We start from the raw sequence: 17,057 nt of genomic DNA on the forward strand, positions 1-17,057 counted from the left end.
TCTTTGGCCTGAATGCCAAACATCATGTAAGGAGGAAACCTGGCACCATCCCTGACAATGCATCCGCCAAAACATGAAGCATGGTGCTGTGGGGATGTTTTTCAGCGGCAGACTGGGAGACTAGTCAGGATCGAGGCAAAGATGAACAGATCAAAGTGCAAAGAGAGATTATTGATGAAAACCTGCTCCAGAGCACTCAGGACCTCAGACTGGGGGGCGAAGGTTCACCTTCCAATAGCACAACGACCCTAAGCACACAGTCAAGACGACGCAGGAGTGGCTTCGGGACAAGTCTCTGAATGTCCTTAAGTGGCCCAGCCAGAGCCCGGACTTGAACCGGATCGAACATCTCTGGAGAGACCTGAAAATAGCTGTGCAGCAATGCTCCCCATCCAACCTGACTTGAGAGGATCTGCCGAGAAGAATGTGAGAATCTCCCCAAATACAGGTGTGCCAAGCTTGTAGCGTCATACCCAAGAAGACTCAATGCTGTAATCACTGCCAAAGGTGCCTCAAAAGGACTGAGTAAGGGGTCCGAATATTTTGTGATATCATTTTTTTGTAATAAATTTGCCAAAATGTATAAAAACCAGTTGTTGCTTTTTCATTATGGGATATTGTGTGCAGATTGATGAGGGACAAACAATTTAATCCATTTTATAATAAGACTAACGCAACAAAATGTGTAAAAAGTCAAGGGGTCTGAATACTTTCCAAAGACACTGCATGTAGTTCTGTCCTTGAGCTGTTCTTGTCTATTAATTTACTGTATAATGTCATGTTTCATGTAGACCACAGGAAGAGCAGCTGCTGTTTTTGCAACAGCTAATGGGGAACCTAAAAAAATACAAAAAAAGTGGATTATTGTTTAAACTAACGGCTATCAAATAATAAGCATCCAAACAAATAGTAAATAATGTGCCATTTGTGCACAAACAAAAACATTGCCACCTAGTGACTCAGACACTTCAGAACCATTACATTATTCAGAGCAGAGCCACACAAGGCACTCCACTGTTACTGTTAAGCTGTTACCAGCCTAGCGCTGGAAGCACAGTATGAGTAGAGGCAGAAACAATAATTTCGCTCTAGCATGGAAAATACAGCTGCTTCACAAACACGAATAGGGGCTGTATTCATGAAGTGTCTCAGAGTAGATCAGTTTATCCATTTATATCATAATTAGCCTACATGGACAAGGGGGACCTGATCCTTAATCACCACTCCCTACTCGGACGCTTTATGAAAATGGGCCCAGAAAAAAAAGTGTTTGAGAGATGGTGGGAGTGGAGAGGATATCTTACGAGGACCTCGAACTCTGGGGCAAAGTGCTGGCATGGTCCACACCACGGAGTATAGAAGTCCACCACCCAGTGATCCTTCCCTCCCATCACCTTGTTCCTGAAGTCATCTGGAGTCAGATCCACTGACGCTCTTGGAAGAGTGCTAAGACAAAGACAGACTGCATAAATTCCTTTGTCAAATACAAATCAGATACAAATATTCCTCTAATAATGATTGTTAAAAGGCTAGGACAGGCTAACATCAGAAACACACTGGAGAGAACATACCCCATAGCCCAGACTTTGAGAGAGTGAGCATCTCGATGTCAGCCGTTGTAACTCCTGGTGAGAGAAATAAAAACAGCACTCATATTTACAACATAACTTAAGGTAAACTTTACAATATGTAAGCAACATGTAAACTTTAAAACTTAATATAAAGTATACAGAATGTGACCTGTACAACATGTAAAGCCTACAGTGGTAGGCCTGATCACCAACAACGACGAGACGGCCTACAGGGAGGAGGTGAGGGCCCTCGGAGTGTGGTGTCAGGAAAATAACCTCACACTCAACGTCAACAAAACAAAGGAGATGATTGTGGACTTCAGGAAACAGCAGAGGGAGCACCCCCAATCCACATCGACGGGCCAGTAGTGGAGAAGGTGGAAAGTTAAGTTCCTCGGCGTACACATCACGGACAAATGGAAATGGCCCACCCATACAGACAGTGTGGTGAAGAAGGTGCAACAGCGCCTCTAAAACCTCTGGAGGCTTAAGAAATTTGGCTTGTCACCAAAAACACTCAAACTTTTACAGATGAACAATTGACAGCATTCTGTCGGGCTGTATCACCGCCTGTTATGCAACTGCTCCGCCCACAACCACAAGGCTCTACCTTGTAGAGGGTAGTGAGGTCTGCAAAACGCATCACCGGGGGCAAACTACCTGCCCTCCAGGACACCTACATCACCCAATGTCACAGGAAGGCCAAAAAGATAATCAACGAAAAACAACCACCCGAGTCACGGCCTGTTCACCCCGCTATCATCCAGAAGGCGAGGTCAGTACATGTGCATCAAAGCTGGGACCAAGAGACTGAAAGAAGCTGTTTATCTTAAGGCCATCAGACTGTTAAACAGCCATCACTAACATCATACTGACTGAAATCTCTAGCCACTTTAAAAATTGGATGTAATAAATGTATCACTAGTCACTTTAAACAGTGACACGTCATATAATGAGTAATGTAGGGTATGTAAACATTTCATATGTCCAGTTAAAGTCGGAAGTTTACATACACCTTAGCCAAATACATTTAAACTCAGTTTCACAATTCCTGACATTTAATACTAGTAAAAAGTCCCTGTCTTAGGATCACCACTTTATTTTAAGAATGTGTAATGTCAGAATAATAGTAGAGAGAATGATTTATTTCAGCTTTTATTTCTTTCATCACATTCCCAGTGGGTCAGAAGTTTACATACACTCAACTAGTATTCGCTAGCATTGCCTTTAAGTTGTTTAACTTGGGTCAAACATTTCAGGTAGCCTTCCACAAGCTTCCCACAATAAGTTGGGTGAATTTTGGCCCATTCCTCCTGACAGAGCTGGTGTAACTGAGTCAGGTTTGTAGGCCTCCTTGCTCGCACACACTTTTTCAGTTCTGCCCACAAATTCATGTGCTTGAGGTCAGGGCTTTGTGATGGCCACTCCAATACCTTGACTTTGTTATCCTTAAGCCATTTTGCCACACCTTTGGAAGTATACTTGGGGTATACTTGGGGTCATTGTCCATTTGGAAGACCCATTTGCGAACAAGCTTTAACTTCCTGACTGATGTCTTGAGATGTTGCTTCAATATATCCAATATATTCATCAGACCAGAGGACATTTCTCCAAAACGTACGATCTTTGTCCCCATGTGCAGTTGCAAACCGTAGCCTGGCTTTTTTGTGGCGGTTTTGGAGCAGTGGCTTCTTCCTTGCTGAGCGGCCTTTCAGGTTATGTCAATATAGGACTCGTTTTACTGTGGATATACACTGCTCAAAAAAATAAAGGGAACACTTAAACAACACAATGTAACTCCAAGTCAATCACACTTCTGTGAAATCAAACTGTCCACTTAGGAAGCAACACTGATTGACAATAAATTTCACATGCTGTTGTGCAAATGGAATAGACAAAAGGTGGAAATTATAGACAATTAGCAAGACATAAAGGAGTGGTTCTGCAGGTGGTGACCACAGACCACTTCTCAGTTCCTATGCTTCCTGGCTGATGTTTTGGTCACTTTTGAATGCTGGCGGTGCTTTCACTCTAGTGGTAGCATGAGACGGAGTCTACAACCCACACAAATGGCTCAGGTAGTGCAGCTCATCCAGGATGGCACATCAATGCGAGCTGTGGCAAGAAGGTTTGCTGTGTCTGTCAGCGTAGTGTCCAGAGCATGGAGGCGCTACCAGGAGACAAGCCAGTACATCAGGAGACGTGGAGGAGGCCGTAGGAGGGCAACAACCCAGCAGCAGGACCGCTACCTCCGCCTTTGTGCAAGGAGGGGCACTGCCAGAGCCCTGCAAAATGACCTCCAGCAGGCCACAAATGTGCATGTGTCTGCTCAAACGGTCAGAAACAGACTCAATGAGGGTGGTATGAGGGCCCGACGTCCACAGGTGGGGGTTGTGCTTACAGCCCAACACCGTGCAGGAAGTTTGGCATTTGCCAGAGAACACCAAGATTGGCAAATTTGCCACTGGCGCCCTGTGCTCTTCACAGATGAAAGCAGGTTCACACTGAGCACGTGACAGACGTGACAGTCTGGAGACGCCGTGGAGAACGTTCTGCTGCCTGCAACATCCTCCAGCATGACCGGTTTGGTGGTGGGTCTGTCATGGTGTGGGGTGGCATTTCTTTGGGGGGCCGCACAGCCCTACATGGGCTCGCCAGAGGTAGCCTGACTGCCATTAGGTACCGAGATGAGATCTTCAGACCCCTTGTGAGACCATATGCTGGTGCGGTTGGCCCTGGGTTCCTCCTAATGCAAGACAATGCTAGACCTCATCTGGCTGGAGTGTGTCAGCAGTTCATGCAAGAGGAAGGCATTGATGCTATGGACTGGCCCGCCCGTTCCCCAGACCTGAATCCAATTGAGCACATCTGGGACATGTCTCACTCCATCCACCAACGCCACGTTGCACCAGACTGTCCAGGAGTTGGCGGATGCTTTAGTCCAGGTCTGGGAGGAGATTCCTCAGGAGACCATCCGCCACCTCATCAGGAGCATGCCCAGGCGTTGTAGGGAGGTTATACAGGCACGTGGAGGCCACACACACTACTGAGCCTCATTTTGACTTGTTTTAAGGACATTACATCAAAGTTGGATCAGCCTGTAGTCCGGTTTTCCACTTTAATTTTGAGTGTGACTCCAAATCCAGACCTCCATGGGTTGATAAATTTGATTTCCATTGATAATTTTTGTGTGATTTTGTTGTCAGCACATTCAACTATGTAAAGAAAAAAGTATTTAATAAGAATATTTCATTCATTCAGATCTAGGATGTGTTATTTTAGTGTTCCCTAGTGTTCCCATTTTTTTGAGCAGTGTAGATACATTTGTACCCGTTTCCTCCAGCATCTTCACAAGGTCCTTTGCTGCTGTTCTGGGATTGATTTGCACTTTTTGCCGCAAAGTAAGTTAATCTCTAGGAGACAGAATGCGTCTACTTCCTGAGCGGTATGACGGCTGCATGGTCCCATTGTGTTTATACTTGCGTGCTATTGTTTGTACAGATGAACGTGGTACCTTCAGGCATTTGGAAATTGCTCCCAAGGATGAACCAGACTTGTGGAGGTCCACCATTTTTCTTCTGAGGTCTTGGCTGATTTCTTTTGATTTTCCCATGATATCAAGCAAAGAGGCACTGAGTTTGAAGGTAGTCCTTGAAATACATCCACAGGTACACCTCCAATTGACTCAGGCTAATTTGACATAATTTATCAGAAGCTTCTAAAGCCATGACATAATTTTCTGGAATTTTCCAAGCTGTTTAAAAGGCACAGTCAACTTAGTGTATGTAAACTTCTGACCCACTGGAATTGTGATACAGTGAGTTATAAGTGAAATAATTTGTCTGTAAACAATTTTTGGAAAAATGATTTTTGGAAAATTTTTGGAAAAATGCATCTGCTAAATGACTAAAATGTAAAAACACTGACTGCCATCTGTACGTTATCACTTAGAGGCTGAAGGGCTGCAGGTATTAACCGACATGCAAAACTATAGTTTGTTAACGAGAAATTTGTGGAGTCATTGAAAAACGAGTTTTAATGACTTGAACCTAAGTGTATGTGAACTTCCGACTTCAACTGTATATACTGTACCATCCACTGCATCTTGCCTATGCCGCACAGCCATCGCTCATCCATATATTTATATGTACATATTTTTATTCATTCCTTTACACTTGTGTGTATAAGGTAGTTGTTGTAAAATTGTTAGATTACTTGTTAGATATTACTGCACGGTCGGAACTAGAAGCATAAGCATTTCGCTACACTCGCATTAACATCTGCTAACCAGGTGTAAGCGACCAATAATATTTGATCAGGAACTGTAAGACTAAGGTCTGAATCAAGCATCTCTGAAACGCTTGTGAAAGGACAGTAAGGTACATACTGGTATACGTCTCGTCGGTTGGCGTTCTGTGGGTAGAGGCGTATCTCAGGGTAGACTCTGACCCCCTCTCCCTGGCAGAAGGAGTGGTGTTTCTGACAGTCCACCGTCCCCACCTTTATCATACCATTGAGCGCCTGAGGAGACATCAGCAGACAGAATACAAATTATTTCACTATAGTGGACGACAATTTAGAAAATCTTGGAAGACAAATGCATTTAGTTGGATTTGTTGATGACACCTATCCACCGTAGAATGAAATGTGATAATGCTCATACCATATATCTCTACACATCTTTGCTAGATTTAAGGCACCCGATATCCAGAGAACACATCAGTGGAAGCTCGGTTGCTGGGCCTACTGTACCTACCCGTGCCATTCGCCACTCTGGCAGCAGGGTAGATATACGAGTTCTCGCTACAGCCTACTGCACTACAGTCCACTACCTATCCGTGCCATTCTCCTCAGGCACTCAGGCAGCATGACAGGGACCATACCAGGGGGCATAGAAAGTCCACCATCCTACTGATTACTGCCCAGTGGCCAATGCCTAGCCCCAATCTCTACTACCAAATATCTACTCGTGCCACCCTTACCCACCCTACAACCCACCTGTGCCCTCCTCTACCCAGCCACACCAGGGAGCATAGACGTCTACCATCCTTCTACCTAAGTACCTACTCTCTACTCCCTCCTGCCAACAGCCTACTCTCTCCAGCCGGTCTACAACCTACTGCCTCCTACTTACCAGCTATCCAAGCTACCCTTCTCCACTCAGGCAGCAGGGCCTGGCAGGGCCCACACCATGGAGCATCTACTGTGTTTTGCTGTGCTTACTTCCTGCAGGAGTTTGGTGGGTGGAGTAGGAGAGGTGGGCGGAGCTGGGAGGGTCATCAGTGCCGATGGGGCACACCTGTGAAAGCTCAGCTGTAGCATAAAGCCACTGTTTCCTCATTCAGCAAGAGATTCCTCTCTCCATGCATACCTTTGGTTGTTTCATTGTGGCTTTGGCAGTTTACACCTAATTTACTGACCGTCATGCCGCATCTGATTATTGTTTTGTGTGTTTACTTTATCTATGTAATAAATTAATTTTGTTATTCCTTTACTCAGTGTGTGGGTTCCCATTGTTACAATCTTGAGCCAGGTTGTAACAATAGAAATCCAGCATCCTCCTGCCCTATAGAACCAGTACCTACCCGTGCCATCCTCCTCCACTCAGGCAGCAAGGCCTGACAGGGCCCACACCATGGGGCATAGAAGTCCACCATCCAGGTCTCACTGTGTTTCCTCCTCTTTACCAGCTCAGCAAAGCTGTCTTGGTCCATGGTCACCACCGTGGGGTTGACCAAGTCCTGGAAAAGTGGGGAGAATCAGGTGTCACTAAAGTAGGGCTCTATTGTATAAAGTGCCTGTGCATGTACATATTTTTATTCATTCCTTTACACTTGTGTGTATAAGGTAGTTGTTGTAAAATTGTTAGATTACTTGTTAGATATTACTGCACGGTCGGAACTAGAAGCATAAGCATTTCGCTACACTCGCATTAACATCTGCTAACCAGGTGTAAGCGACCAATAAAATTTGATCAGGAACTGTAAGACTAAGGTCTGAATCAAGCATCTCTGAAACGCTTGTGAAAGGACAGTAAGGTACATACTGGTATACGTCTCGTCGGTTGGCGTTCTGTGGGTAGAGGCGTATCTCAGGGTAGACTCTGACCCCCTCTCCCTGGCAGAAGGAGTGGTGTTTCTGACAGTCCACCGTCCCCACCTTTATCATACCATTGAGCGCCTGAGGAGACATCAGCAGACAGAATACAAATTATTTCACTATAGTGGACGACAATTTAGAAAATCTTGGAAGACAAATGCATTTAGTTGGATTTGTTGATGACACCTATCCACCGTAGAATGAAATGTGATAATGCTCATACCATATATCTCTACACATCTTTGCTAGATTTAAGGCACCCGATATCCAGAGAACACATCAGTGGAAGCTCGGTTGCTGGGCCTACTGTACCTACCCGTGCCATTCGCCACTCTGGCAGCAGGGTAGATATACGAGTTCTCGCTACAGCCTACTGCACTACAGTCCACTACCTATCCGTGCCATTCTCCTCAGGCACTCAGGCAGCATGACAGGGACCATACCAGGGGGCATAGAAAGTCCACCATCCTACTGATTACTGCCCAGTGGCCAATGCCTAGCCCCAATCTCTACTACCAAATATCTACTCGTGCCACCCTTACCCACCCTACAACCCACCTGTGCCCTCCTCTACCCAGCCACACCAGGGAGCATAGACGTCTACCATCCTTCTACCTAAGTACCTACTCTCTACTCCCTCCTGCCAACAGCCTACTCTCTCCAGCCGGTCTACAACCTACTGCCTCCTACTTACCAGCTATCCAAGCTACCCTTCTCCACTCAGGCAGCAGGGCCTGGCAGGGCCCACACCATGGAGCATCTACTGTGTTTTGCTGTGCTTACTTCCTGCAGGAGTTTGGTGGGTGGAGTAGGAGAGGTGGGCGGAGCTGGGAGGGTCATCAGTGCCGATGGGGCACACCTGTGAAAGCTCAGCTGTAGCATAAAGCCACTGTTTCCTCATTCAGCAAGAGATTCCTCTCTCCATGCATACCTTTGGTTGTTTCATTGTGGCTTTGGCAGTTTACACCTAATTTACTGACCGTCATGCCGCATCTGATTATTGTTTTGTGTGTTTACTTTATCTATGTAATAAATTAATTTTGTTATTCCTTTACTCAGTGTGTGGGTTCCCATTGTTACAATCTTGAGCCAGGTTGTAACAATAGAAATCCAGCATCCTCCTGCCCTATAGAACCAGTACCTACCCGTGCCATCCTCCTCCACTCAGGCAGCAAGGCCTGACAGGGCCCACACCATGGGGCATAGAAGTCCACCATCCAGGTCTCACTGTGTTTCCTCCTCTTTACCAGCTCAGCAAAGCTGTCTTGGTCCATGGTCACCACCGTGGGGTTGACCAAGCCCTGGAAAAGTGGGGAGAATCAGGTGTCACTAAAGTAGGGCTCTATTGTATAAAGTGCCTGAAAATCCAGAACCATTGTCAATTGGGCTCCCGAGTGTCACAGCGGTCTAAGGCAAGGCATCCCAGTGCTTGAGGAGTCACTACAGACACCCTGGTTCAAATCCAGGCTGTATTACAACTGGCCGTGATTGGGAGTCCTAATGGGCGGCGCACAGTTGGCCCAGCATCGTCCGGGTTTGGCCATCATTGTAAATAAGAATTTGTTCTTAACGGACTTGCCTAGTTAAAGGTTAAATAAAAAATTAATTGAGTGGTACAGTAACCATATGCTGAGTCTTAGTTTTAAACCTCTCTGATGCTATAAGCACTGGCTCGCAAGGAGACTGCACCATACTGCAAACTAGGCTAATTGTAACTTCTCACCTGTATGAACTCCAGGATTCCATCAGCAGAGTGATGTCCCTCGTACTCATGGATGGAGGACTTGTTAAAGATGACCGTGGTCGGGTAGGCATGGATATTATACTGAAAACAGGAACATAGGACATACGTTACATTACTGTAGTAGCTACTGCTACTTTTAGTTATCCAGCATAACCAGAAACACATTTACGTTTGGCTGATACACAGGGATATGATCCGACTTGCCTAGTTAAATAAAAAAGGTATTAAAAAAATAATCAGAACATTTTGAGTTTGGCTAGGGGAAAGGCCAGTTTCAAAATATGAATGGAGGATGTCAGATTAAAAATCAGGAGAAGTCACATCCCAGTGGATACTGAATTTGCATTACTGCTACTGATTTAGATCAATGATTCAATATTACATCCATGTCAGGCAGATAGCAGATATTGCCTGGATGGGTAGTAGTCCCAGGTTTTAATCCCCAGTAGGTGGTGATTGGTGGATAAGCCGACACCCGGCCGTCTCGCACTCGTTTACCGTTCAATTATCCTAACCAGGTTCCGCTGCAGTGGGTTCCCACAGTCCTTCACATTAATAGGGGCGGTGTTTATGAGCGTTGGGCAAGTAACCGAAAGGTCTCTGGTTGGATACATTGAGTCAACTAGGTGAAAAATCTGTCGATGTGCCCTCGAGTAAGGCACTTAACCCTAATTGTTCCTGTAAGTCACTCTGGATAAGAGCATCTGCTAAATGACTAAAATGTAAAAACACTGACTGCCATCTGTACGTTATCACTTAGAGGCTGAAGGGCTGCAGCGGAGAGACAGGACTAAGGATTAATGTCGGTAACCAGGATCGAAAATATATATATATTTAAATCACTAGATAGGACATGATACAGACCCTGCAGTGTCTCACCACACACACACACGACAGGGCTGGAGTCATGGCCCTAGCACAGCTATACGCCACACAGCTAGAGAGGAATGATAGCCCTACGCCTTACTACGACACAGCCAGAGGAATGATAGCCCTACGCCTTACTACGACACAGCCAGAGGAATGATAGCCCTACGCCTTACTACGACACAGCCAGAGGAATGATAGCCCTACGCCTTACTACGACACAGCCAGAGGAATGATAGCCCTACTACGCCTGTATGCCATACAGCCCAGTGGAAATCAGTAAGACAAAGGCCTTGCCGATATGTGTAAGTCATACTAAGTTCCTTGAATGAAACAAATATTATTTAGTTCAATCATAAAATAAAATGTCACGTGCTGAATACAACAAGTGTAGACTTCACTGTGAAATGATTACTTATGAGCCCTTTCCCAACAATGCAGTTAAAAAGTAACTAGATAAAAGAAAATAGTAATAATAATAATAATAATAATAATAATAAGGCCATATACAAGGAGTACCGTTACCGGGTGAATGTATTGGGGTACGAGGTAGTTGGGGTGATTGAGTCGGGTAATATGTACGTGTAGGTAGGGGGTGAAAGGCATACAGTCTGGGTTGCTGCTTAATTAACGGTAGAAGCTGTTCAGGAGCCTTTTGGTCCCCAACTTGGCGCTCCTGTATCACTTGCCGTGCGGTAGCAGAGAGAACAGACTGACTTGGGTGGCTGGAGTCTGACAATTTTTAGGGCCTTCCTCTGACACCGCCTGGTAGAGAGGTCCTGGATGGCAGGGAGCTCGGCCCCAGTGATGTACTGGGTTGATCGCACTACTCTCTCCAGTGCCTTGCTTGTGGCTGTAGAACGTTTTAAAGGGGGGGGGGGGGTTGTCATGCCCTCTTCATGACTGTTAGTGTGTTTGGACCATGACAGGTCCTTAGTGATGTGGATGCCGAGGAACTTGGAAGTTCTCGACCGTCTCCACTACAGCCCCGTTGATGTGAATGGAGGCGTGCTGGGCCCTCCGTTTCCTGTAGTCCACGATCAGCTGCTTTGTCTTGTTGAGGGTGAGGTTGTTGTCCTGAAATGACACTGCCAGGTCTCTGACCTCCTCCCTGTAGGCTGCATCATCGTCTGTGATCAAGCCTACCACAATCAGCAAACTTTATGTGTTGGAGTCGGGCCACAGACGTAGGGGAACAGGGAGTACAGAAGGGGGCTAAGCACGCACCCCTGCGGGGCCCCTGTGTTGAGGGTCAGAGTGGTAGATGTGTTACCTACCCAAACCACCGGAGGGCAGCCCGTCATTAAGGTCAGTATCCAATTGCCGAGGGATGTGTTTAATCCCAGGGTTCTTAGCAATGAGCTTGGCGTTGAACGCTGATCCGTAGTCAATGAACAGCATTCTCAGGGAGGTATGCAAGGGTGTCTGGAATAATGGTGTGTGTTGATGGAAAACATGAGCAGCCTTTCAAAGCATTTCATGGCTACAAATGTGAGTGATACAGGGCAATACTCCTTTAGACAGGTTACCTTCGTGTTCTTGGGCACGGGGACTATGGTGGTTTGCTTGGAACATGTGGGTATTACAGACTGGGTCAGGGAGACGTTGAAAATGTGAGTGAAGACACTTGCTAGTTGGTCAGCGCATGCTCCGAGTACGTTTCTTGTTAATCCGTCTGGCCCTGCGGCCTTGTGAATGTTAGCTCTTTTTAAAACAGTTTTACTCACATCGGCTACAGAGCGTGTGATCCCACAGTCGTCTGGAACAGCTGGTGCTCTCATGCATGGTTGTGTTGCTTGCCTTGAAGCGAGCATAGAAGGTATTTAGCTCGTCGGGTAGGCTTGCGTCACTAGGCAGCACGTAGTTGGGTTTTCCCCTCTGACGAGCGTCAGAGGCAGTGTGGTAGGATTCGAGCTTAGTCCTGCATTGTCACTTTGCCCATTTGATGGTTCGTTGGAAGACGCAGTGGGATTTCTTATAAGCGTCCCTCCACTCTTCTGGGAAGGCTTTCCACTAGATGTCGGAACACTGCTGAGGGGACTGGCTTCCATTCAGCCACAAGAGCATTAGTGAGGTCGGGCACTGACGTTGGGTGTTTAGGCCTGGCTCGCAGTCATCATTCCAATTCATCCCAAAGGTGTTCGATGGGGTTGAGATCAAGGCTCTGTGTATGCTAGTCAAGTTCTTCCACACCGATCTCAACAAACCATTTCTGTATGGACGTCGCTTTGTGCACAGGGTCATGCTGAAGCAGGAAAGGGCCTTCCCCAAACTGTTGCCACAAAGGGGCCTAGCCATGAAAAACATCCCTAGACCATTATTCCTCCACTATGCAGTCGGGCAGGTAGCATTCTCCTGGCATCTGCCAAACCCAGATTCATCCGTCAGACTGCCAGATGGTGAAGCGTGATTCCTCACTCCAGAGAACATGTTTCCACTGCTCCAAAGTCCAATAGCTTTACACCGCTCCAGCCGACGCTTGGCATTGCGTGTGGTGATCTTCGGCTTGTGTGCGACTACTCGGCCATTGAAACCCATTTCATGAAGCTCCCGACAAACAGTTATTGTGCTGACGTTGCTTCCAGGGGCAGTTTGGAACTCAGAGTGAGTGTTGCAACCGAGGACAGATGATTTTTTAAGCGCTACATCACTCGGCAGTCCTGTTTTGTGAGCTTGTGTTGCCTACCACGTCGCAGCTGAGTCGTTGTTGCTCCTAGACGTTGCCACTTCACAATAACAGCACTTACAGTTGACCGGGGCAGCTCTAGGAAGGCAGAAATTTGATAAACTGACTTGTTGGAAAGGTGTGCATCCTATGACGGTGCCACGTTGAAAGTCACTGAGCTCTTCAGTATGGCCATTTTACTGCCAATGTTTGTCTATGGAGATTGCATAAAAATGGGGACCCAGCCATGCAACGCATGTGGCTGAAATAACCGAATCCACTAATTTGAAAGGGTGTCCATATACTTTTGTATACATAGTGTATTCCAATCTGTGCTAGCAAAACAGTCCAGTAGCTTAGCGTCTGCTTTAAATCGGACCACTTACGTATTGAGCGCATCACTGGAACTTTGTGTTTGAGTTTTTGCTTGTAAACGGGAATTAAGAGGATGGAGTTATGGTCAGATTTTCCAAATGGAGGGCAAGGGAGAGTTTTGTATGAGTGTGTGTGTGTGTGTGGAGTAACTGTGATCTCGAGTTAGCCTCTAGTTCCACAGGAGACATGCTGGTAGAAATGAGGTAAAACAGATGAGTTTCCCTGCATTAAAATGCCTAGCCACTAGGAGCGCTGCATCTGGATGAGCATTTTCTTGTTTGCTTATGGCCTTATACAGCTCGTTGAGCGCAGTCTTAGTGCCGGCATCGGTTTGTGGTGGTAAATAGACGGCTATGAATAATATAGATAAGCTGTAAACCACACCATCTACCAAGAGTTTATCATGAGGTATTCTACCTCATGCGAGCAATACCACGAGACTACTTTAATATTAGACATCATTATTGACAAATAGACACACCCACCACCTCATCTTAACAAACGTACAGTACCAGTCAAAAGTTGACACCTACTGGTGTTTATTTTTACTATTGTCTACATTGTAGAGAACAAAACTATGAAATAACACACGGAATCATGTAGTAACCCCAAAAAGTGTTAAAACAAATCAAAATATATTTGAGATTCTTCATAGTAGCCACCCTTTGCCTTGACAGCTTTGCACACTTGGCATTCTCTAAACCAGCTTCATGAGGTAGTCCACTGGAATACATTTCAATTAACAGGTGTGCCTTGTTAAAAGTTATTTTGCGGAATTTCTTTCCTTAATGGGTTTGAGCCAATCAGTTGTGTAGTGATAAGGTTGGTGTGGTATACAGAAGATGGCCCTATTTGATAAAAGACCTTGCCATAATATGGACTTGAACAACTCAAATATGTAAAAGAGAAACGACAGTCCATCATTACTTTAAGACATGAAGGTCAGTCAATACGGAACATTTCAAGAACTTTGAACGTTTCTTCAAGTGCAGTCGTAAAAATCATCAAGCCCTATGATGAAACTGGCTCTTATGATTACCGCCACATGAAAGGAAGACCCAGAGTTAACTTTTGCTGCAGAGGATAAGTGCATTAGAGTTAACTGCACCTCAAATTGCAGCCCAAATAAATGCTTCAGAGTTCAAGTAACAGACATCAACGTCAAGTGTCCAGAGGAGACTGCGTGAATCAGGCCTTCATGTTCGAATTGCTGCAAAGAAAACACTATTAAAAGGACACCAAATAGAAGAAAATACTTATTTGGGCCAAGAAACACGAGCAATGGACATTAGACCGGTGGAAATCTGTCCTTTGGTTTGACGAGTCCAAATTGGAGATTTTTGGTTCCATCCGCCGTCTTTGTGAGACGCAGAGTAGGTGAACAGATGATCTCTGCATGTGTGGTTCCCACTATGAAGCATGGAGGAGGTGTGATGGTGCTTTATTTAGAATTCAAGGCACACTTAACCAGCATGGCTACCACAGCATTCTGCAGCAATACGCCATCCCATCTGGTTTGCGCTTAGTTGGACTATCATTTGTTTTTCAACAGGACAATTATCCACACACCTCCAGGCCGTGTAAGGGACATTTGACCAAGAAGGAGAGTGACTGAGTGCTGCATCAGATTACCTGGCCTCCACAATCACCCAACCTCAACCCAATTGAGATAGTTTGGATTAGTTGGACCACAGAGTGAAGGAAAAGCATGCAACAAGTGCTCGTCATGTGGGAACTCCTTCAAGACTGTTGGAAAAGCATTCCAGGTGAAGCTGGTTGAGAGAATGCCAAGAGTGTGCAAAGCTGTCATCAATGCAAAAGGTGGCTACTTTGAAGAATCTCATATCATTTTGATTTGTTACACACTTTTTTGGATACTACATGATTCCATATGTTTTATTTCATAATTTTATGAATTTATGAATTTTATTTTAGTAAAACTAAAGAAAAACCCTTGAATGAGTACGTGTCCAGACTGACTGGTACTGTAGCTGCTCTGTCCTGCCAATGCACGGAGAAGCCAACCAACTCTAGATTACTGAATCTATATTATTGAATCCTTGAATCCAAGATGGTGTAGCAGTTGGATGTCTTGTCCCCTGTAAATAATAGTTTCTCGTTTTTTTTCGTATATATATTTTAATCTCACTTTCCATCTACGGACTGAATATACTCTCCTTCAACCTGCCTCACCCAATGTGGTACAGATCTGCTATTTTTATACTTTAGAACCGGAACCCCCATCAGAGCTCGCCAGCTAACTATCTACTAGCTAGTAGTCAGTTAGACCGCTAGCAGTGGCTTCACCGTTAACTCGGATGCCAGCCTCAGCTCGGTCAATACCTGCCAGTCTACACAGTGCGATATCAAGCCAGAGCATATCGGACTGCTTTTTCTCTACCACATCTACGGATTCCTACCGCAAGCTCTGGACCATTTCACCGGATCATCGCAGCTAGCTAGCTGCAATCCGAATGGCTACTCCTGGCTAACGCATCTGTCCCGAAGCAAGCACCAGTTAGCCTCGAGCTAGGCCCATCTCCCAGCTAGCCAAAGAGGTCCACCAGCTAATTCTTGAGCTACAATACCTCTTTTGCCAATTGGCATGGACCCTTTATTGCCGACACGGAGCCCCACCGATCCACCGACGTAGTCGTCCAAGGTGGTTTCAACAGGCTTTTCCGTTGCGACGTCGCCGAAGCACCATCTGCTGGTCACTGCCCGCTAGCTTTCTGAATCGCCGTGTCTCCAGCTCACCTAGCGTAGTAGCGACTACTGACCGGCCCCCTGGCTCACCTACTGCTGCTCATTGGACCCTATGATCACTCGGCTACTCATGCCTCTCCGTAACGTAAATATGCCTTGTCTACTGCTGTTTAAGTAAGTTATTGTTTTATTTCACTATAGAGCCCCCAGCCCCGCCCTAAATGCCTTCGATAGCTCTTTCGTCGCACCCTCCATGCATGCGGAGACCTCACCTGGCTTAACTGGTGCCTCCAGAGACACAACCGCTCTCATCGTCACTCAATCCCTAGGTTTACCTCCACTGTACTCACACCCTACCATACCCTTGTCTGTACATTATGCCCTGAATCTATTCTACCACGCCCAGAGATCTGCTCCTTTTATTCTCTGTCCCCAATGCACTAGACGACCAGTTCTTATAACCTTTAGCCGTACCCTTATCCTACTCCCCCGGTGATGTAGAGGTTAACCCAGGCCCTGTTGCCCCCAGCACCACACCTATTACCAAGGTGCTCTTATTTGTTGACTTCTATAACCGTAAAAGCCTTGGTTTCATGCATGTTAGATACAGACGTATATATTTTTTTAAACCTGCATATCTAGTTAAAAGAAATTCATGTTAGCAGGCAATTTTAACTAGGGCAATTGTGTCACTTCTCGCGTTATGGGTATATGCAACAGTTTGGGCCGCCTGGCTCGTTGCGAACTAAATTTGCCATTATTATGACATAACATTGAAGGTTGTGCAATGTAACAGCAATATTTAGACTTAGGGTTGCCGCCCATTCAATAAAATATGGAACGGTTCCGTATTTCCCGGAAAGAATAAACGATTTGTTTTCGAAATTATAGAAATACGAGCTGTTGGTCATTAATATGGTCAAATGTGTGATGGTCAAATGTGTGTTTATTATATTATTATTATATTATAATTACGTCTGATTTGATAGAGCAGTCTGACTGAGCGGTGGTAGGAGGCAGCAGGCTCGTA

The 17,057-nt window shown here is 45.7% G+C and overlaps 1 pseudogene; it reads right to left on the minus strand.

Moving 5' to 3' along the window:
• LOC129821578 (dnaJ homolog subfamily C member 10-like) overlaps positions 1-17,057 on the minus strand; it is a 47,430-nt pseudogene that overhangs the window by 11,847 nt on the left and 18,526 nt on the right.

Source organism: Salvelinus fontinalis, chromosome 23, assembly GCF_029448725.1.
Source record: "Salvelinus fontinalis isolate EN_2023a chromosome 23, ASM2944872v1, whole genome shotgun sequence".
NCBI lineage: Eukaryota > Metazoa > Chordata > Actinopteri > Salmoniformes > Salmonidae > Salvelinus > Salvelinus fontinalis.